This window comes from Chiloscyllium punctatum, chromosome 18 (genome assembly GCF_047496795.1).
Source record: "Chiloscyllium punctatum isolate Juve2018m chromosome 18, sChiPun1.3, whole genome shotgun sequence".
NCBI classification, from domain to species: Eukaryota; Metazoa; Chordata; class Chondrichthyes; order Orectolobiformes; family Hemiscylliidae; genus Chiloscyllium; species Chiloscyllium punctatum.
The window spans coordinates 73,976,236-73,983,097 of record NC_092756.1 but is presented as its reverse complement, the minus strand read 5'-3'; the positions used below and the strand labels follow the sequence as shown (position 1 = coordinate 73,983,097).

Below are 6,862 nucleotides of genomic sequence, written 5' to 3'. Positions count from 1 at the left end.
GGTCCTGAGTCTCCATATTGAGGAGGGCGGTCAGTCGCTGGTGTGCGTTCACACCCAGGTAGCGACGTTCCACCTTCAGACCTTGCAGCGATACCTTTACATTGAGCCTCCCCCTCGGCGGGGTGCCCTGGCGACGTATTTTTTCCACCAGGTGCGTAACCTCAACTACGAGACTCAGCTCCTGTTCAGCGACCGTGATGGTTTGGAGGTCACTCTCAGGACACTGCCTGTCTTTTACCAGGACCTGCTCACGGTCTGGAACATGGTCGAATCGCGTCACGCCTACCCTCCGGCAGGAGTAGCGGCTGTCGTCAGGGAGACGTTGCTCAGGAATCCGCACCTCCGTACTCGTGGGTTCGAGTGACTGTCGGAGGGGAGGGCCGTGACTGTGAGGGTGACCAGGGTCGGGGACGTGCTGGATGGTGGGGTCCTGGGCTGGACGCTGCCGCAGGATATATCGAGCAGGGCAGCGGTAGACGTCCGGTACGTGGCCACCACCATCGGACACCTTAAAACGACGGTGCTCAGACCCCACGTAGTGCCCCAGTTGGAGGATGCTCAGGTGTGCGGTGGGATCCCGTCTGCACTCACTCCTGCCCGGACGGAATTTCACATTGGCCCCAGGGTCCTGTACTTCCTGCAGGAGCCTGTCCCCCACAACCTGAGCTGTCTCCGGAGTTTTAGTTTTGTCCCTTTCAGGGGTGTATCACAGAGGGCCCTGTACAGACTGCTGCTGCACACCCTCATCCACCTCCCGGACACACCCTTGCGTGCCCATTTACCACCAGGCGGTGGGGACCATCCCCAGTGAAGGGCTCTCTACATGGGAGTCCTCCCACTTTCTCACGGGGATCTGGGGTGGAGGGTATTGCACACGGCAGTCCGCAGAATGCGGTGTTTCACGGACTCCCAGCCCAACTGCTTGTTCTGTGGTGCTGTGGAGTCCATGGAACAGGACGCTTGCACTCCCTTTTTAGCTTTCTGGGAAACCTTCTCCTCCGTTTCTGGTTGGACTTCAGCCCCACACTCCCCATCATTGGGCACCCAGTGCCGAGGGGGGAGGGTTGGTCAGAGGATCTCCTCGTGGGTCTGCTCCTGGGCCTGGCCAAACTGGTTGTTCGGGTCAATCGCCTGACCCTCTTCTATGGTTACGTTTGAGCCCGGGTGTCCCTGGAGGAGGAGCACGCAGTGTCTCCCAACATCCTTGAACTGTTCAGAGAGTGCCCTCCCCCTCACTGTTTGGTCACACAGCATTGCCCTTTGATGCTTGTCACTGGCCACTCGGGTGTTTCCTTTATTCCTGGTGGTGGGAATTGAATAAAGATTTGTACATCTGTTTTCTTTCACTGTGTCTCACACCTGCACACACACAACATGGGGGCTGGGGAAAATATAAGCACTACCACAGTTAGGCAGCAGTGTGGGGGTAAAGAGAAAAACATATATAACCAGGAGATTTAGAATCCCTTCAGTCCAGGGCACTGACTCTGTGCTGGCTGAGCCACAGTCAGTGTGTTCGTGCCAAACAAAACAAAACTTAAAAGCTGCCATTTTACCATCACACATGTAGCCCCAGTGGCCTAATGGATAAGGCACTGGCCTTCTAAGCCAGGGATTGTGGGTTCAAATCCCATCTGGGGTGCCTGCCGTTGTAACCCTTTACTTCGTCTGAGGTCAAGTCTATTGCTCATGTCATCTGGAAAAGTCCCCAGGTTGGTGTTGGTGGTGGAGGATATGCAGGAGAGTGGGGTGAATCGTCTGAAAGAGACAGCACAGTCACAATGGCTGAAAACCTGCTGAGATTCTCCTGGGGATGGCATGGTGGCTCAGTGGGTAGCATTGCTGCCTCACAGTGTCAGGGACCTGGCTTCGATTCCTCCCTTGGGTGTCTATTTGTGTAGAGTTTGCACATTCTCTCCATGGGGTACTCCGGGTGCTTTGGTTTCCTCCCACAGCCCAAAGATGTGCAGGTTCAGTGGATTGGCTTTGGGGAATGCAGGGTGAGAGGATAGGGGTTAGGCCTGGCTGGGATGCTCTTCAGAGGGTCAGTGTGGATGTGATGGGCTGAATGGCCTGCACTTCTCACGCGAGGACTTTTATGAACAGGTTTGGAGCAGATGGTCAGAGCTCCACTGCAGGACCCAGTCAAGGCTTTGCTAAGGGTTTGGCGTTCAGGTGTGTTTTCCTCTTCTCCTGTCCCTGATCTTCCAGAATCTTCTGTGGCTTTGGCCAATACGGTCATGAGCTGGGTTCACATCATCCAATGGGGTCACACCAATACCCTTCACTGTTGTCATGCCAGGAGCTATAAAGTGGATTGACTCAGGCTGACACTTCTCCAATATACAACCCTCAGTCTGGTTGGAACTGGTTCTTGTCGAATTTTTGTAACTCTTTGATCTTCGTTGCACTGTTCTCTGGAGCTGATAGGTGCTGTTTAATTTAGTTTGACCAATTTTCTATCAGGTCAAATTTCTCCAGATGAGGATCAATTGAGAATGCCTGATTTTGTTGCCATGGTCACGTGACCACACAGGATTGAGATCAGCTGCACAGTGAAGGTTTCAACAAAATCAAAACCCCAAATAAGACTTGAGCCCACAATCTCTGGTTTAGGAAGTTAGTGCCTTCCCCATGAGATCACTGGGGCTCCAACAGATAGCGCTACCAATCTATGGACAAAGCAGCTTCTGTTTTGGTTGTGTTGGTGTCAGTCTAAGCTCTATTCAGTCAACATTACCAGCCGAACCCCAGATGACCTGCATGTTTGGTATTTATGATAAGGTCCAATATGTCAATGGAAATGATTGAAATCTGGGTGTTCAAGGTTGGAACTGATGGGGCTGTGGCTATGCATTTGGGTCCTTACCTTTCTTAGTCAAGGTATTGAATACAATTGCAAAGAGGCTATGATGGAGATGTGAGGTAGTTAGGCCATCATTGGAGAACACAGATTGGACAAACATTTGTGGGAAGGCAACTGCTGGAAATCACCAGCCTCTGAGTCAGAGTCGGGGTTCACCAACAGAGTTTATTGTCCAAGGAAATCCCGGAGCTCCAGGGAGAGAGCAGCACCAACAGCACAGTGGTCAGCTGTGATTCTTCTCTCAACCTGGAGCACATGGTCAAGATACTATTATACATTTTGTGATATAATAGGTCAGTGATGAGGTTATTGTCTCTGTGACACGGCTTGTTTATTGTAAACATTCCAGAATCCTTGATCGTTTTGGTGCAATTATTGTCAGTTCCAGCGTGGCCTTTGTTAATTTCAGTGCAGTTGTTGTCAGTTTTAGCGGCTGCGCGGAAGTCCATTGCTGTAGTAATGGGCGCTAATCGCTCTTCCTGAGAAGGACGATTACTGCAGCCCTGGATATTATCACTCTGTATTGAGGCTGTATCTAACAGTTAGCATTTCTACCAAAGGTGTTGTCTGACCCAGACCCTTCGGCGGGCAGTGTATGTTATTCATGTGTATTGTCTCTCCCATCTGCCTTAAACTAATCAACTTGGTTGTGAGTGCATTGTGCTGGCATTCTGGTGGCCCCAGGCAATGTCTGTGTTTGCTCTGCTGTCTCTCTCCATTTGTGGTCCGGCGGCCATCTTGTGTGCCAAGTGGCCGACTTATGGCTCAGTGGCCATCTTGTGTGTCCGTGTGCCTAGTGTCACCCTGGCCCGTGCCATCTCCCACTTCACTTTGTGGTCAAGGAGGTGAGGGTATTAACTGGAACAATCCATGCTGGGCCATTGGAATCTCCTTTCTGTCCCGATATAGGGCTGGCTCTCTTCCACAAAGTGGGGTCTCGCAATTTCGTGCAGATTTTCTCTCTCTCCAGATTATGTTTATTTAAAAAATATACTTTATTCATAAAAGATCAAATAGTAATGCATACACAGGTTCTAAATCAGTTGTGTACAGTCTATGCAGTGAGAAAAGAACCAACAAAACACTGGAATTTTGACATTTCGCAAAGTTCTGTGTCGTGACAAAAAAGGCATTTTGTACTTGGGCAGGAAGCGATCTCTGTTCATTGTCAGGCACCAAGAGGGTCTGAGAACTGAAAGGATGATGTGATCATTTGTGATTAACCTTAGACTGTGTTGTTTCCCTGTTACACCTTGGCAGCAGCTGCCCGAAACTTTAGTGCATCCCTCAGTGTGTCGTGACAGATCTTGGAATATGCTCGGCTGTAGCACTCGTTTAAGATCAACTATTCCCAGTAGAGTATTGTTACTGAGTTTTAGTGGCTTAATGGGTAAGACTGTAGATTCTGACGTAGTGGATTGGAGGTTCAATTCCCTTTTGGGGTGTTGACGTTTTAAGCCTGGTCTTTGTGGTGGCTGATTTTCATCCCATATCAACTCCATCTCAATCCAAATTGACTGGATTTTTCAACTACTACATTAAAAATCACTTGCCTGCTTCGAGATTATGGAAAATGTTCTTCAGTAGAAACTTGCACAAGGTAATTCCAGGGTTTGGGAAATCTTGGGGTGAATTGTCTGAAAGAGATAGCACAGCCCCAATGGGCTGAATGCCTGCGAAGATCCTGTTGAAGTGTCCTCAATGCAGCTTTTTGCAACATCTCCACTTCCTCCTTCCCCAGTAACTGCAAATATCTTGAAAGTGGTGCACAAAATAACATTGAGCCCTTTGCTATTTTCCTGTCTGCTCCATTTTCCTCAGACTTGAGTTGTGCAAAGTTGGAGTTTGGTGAATTTCTTGTCTGTCCGTTTGCAGAGATAGAGGAGGTAAGATGACTTTTATCAAGCAGCCAATGATTTAGCGTGAGATGGAAGGGGGAACAACCAATCAGTGTGAGGATAAAACTCAGAGAAGAACACAATATGAGAGGTTCAGGGTGCAGTATTTACAGGCTGCCATTTCAGATTTGTTCATGTGGCCCCAATGGTCTAATGGATAAGGCACTGGCTTCTTCAGCCTGGAATTGTGGGTTCAAGTCCCATCTGGGATGGCTAACTTTTAAGCCTTGTCTTCACGGCTGATCTTCTTGTCTGATGTCAACTCGATTTCTCATCTCCCCTGGAAACATCCCCAGGTCTGTGTTGGGTTTGGTGGGATGTTGTGTCAGAAAAATACAGAATTTTGTGGGGTCTGCAGGAAATGGGGCTAAATCACCCCTCTCTCTATGTCGGATTTGGACAGATCAGTCAAAAGTGTCATCTTTTTTTGAATAAAATCTCTAACTTGAAATAAACAAAAGAGGTCCCTGTTCGGTAGCTTGTGTTTCTGTGCTAACTGATCGAAGGACATCATTGTGTATCCCTCAAACAAATCACCCACGCAAGACACACCCCTAACTGCCCAATGTTTGGATCCTGAATCTATCATCCCCGGTTAAAAACCCGGCATACCTGGTGTAAGAGAAGATGTCTTGCTAATATTGCCTTCCCTCTGCCGAAATGCCCTCCATGCTTCAACAGTATCGATAACTATTGGGTTATTGCAATATTCCCTAACTGTCCTCATTTTGTCCAAACACAGCAAGTGAGTAAGGGGTCACCTTAGTCTGGGAGGTTTCAATATCTAACCATATTGAAAGAGGGTCCCCACAAGCCCAATCACTCATGTAGGATAAAAGTGAGCTTAGTTGGTAGCTTTTAATGTCTGGGAGATCCACTCCCCCCAGTCTGTGAGACAATCGCAGTTTATCTCATTTAATGAGGGGCCACTGATGATGTCAAATAAAGGGGCTGAACCAGCCGTTCAGTCTCCTGAATGTTTGCTTATCGAAAATCATGGGGAGCATCCATATAGGGGATAGTAAACGAGGGAGAATATTCATCTTCATAATCGCTATCCGACCCAACCACGAGACCAGAAGCACCTCCATCTTTGAAGGTCTTGTTTGATTTTGTCAAATAATTAAACAAAATTGGCTTTGAACAGCCGATTCAGAACTGGAGTAATGAACATGCTCAAATACACAAAACCCCCCTGTGACCATTTAAATGGGAATCGATATTCACCCTCAAGACTTAACACTTTCATAAGACCACCCATAGGCATAGCCTCTGATTTTGAAAGATTAATCTTGTCCCCCAAAAAGGTGCCAAACACACAGATGCATGCTAACAAGCGAGGGACTGAAAGTGCTGGATTTGACAAAGAATGAGGACATTGTCCACATACAATAAACTCTGATGTAAATTTGACCCCACGTCTGGAGCTGATATATTGGGATCCCTATGAATGCCCTCCACCAATGATTCAATCCTCACTGTAAAAAGCAGTGGGGAAAGGGAACAGACCTGTCGGCTGACCCAAAAAATGTTAAAATTGCTTGATCACACCCTGTTGGTGATGATTGCAGTGAGAGGGTCATTGTGGAGAACCTTTACCCATCTTATAAAAACTTCGCCCAAAACAAACCGCTCCAGAGTATAGAAAAGGTACGCCCTCTCAACTCGGTCAAGGGCCTTCTCTGTATCTAGAGAAATCACCAATCCCTATATTGACTGTTGTTGACACACTTGAATTACATTAAGCAGCCTCCTAACATTATTGGAGGATCTGCGGCCCTTTATGAAGCCCGTCTGGTCCTCTTTAACAATAGAAGGTAACACAGTCTCACAGTAACACGTAATGGCTTGAGGGGCTCTCCTGTTCCTAGAGAGATATGCTAAGTATTTACTAGACCTGTCACCATGATCATATAACCTTTGCTTTGCAAAAGTAAGCTCGTTCTTTGCTGTCTGCGTGAGCACGGAATTCAATGCAGAACGCAGCGCCGTAATCCTCTGTAACTTGGCCAACGAGGGCCTGTCAAAGTAGGCCTTCTCAGCTGCCTTCAACCGTGCTTCAAGGAGACATTGCTGCTCACCATTCTTCCGCCTCCTA

The 6,862-nt window shown here is 48.0% G+C and overlaps 1 non-coding gene across 1 annotated transcript; it reads left to right on the top strand.

Moving 5' to 3' along the window:
* The first annotated feature begins 1,569 nt into the window (after positions 1-1,569).
* trnar-ucu (transfer RNA arginine (anticodon UCU)) lies at positions 1,570-1,642 on the top strand. The gene has a single exon. It is a non-coding gene; the product is annotated as a tRNA-Arg (tRNA).
* Positions 1,643-6,862: the final 5,220 nt, after the last annotated feature.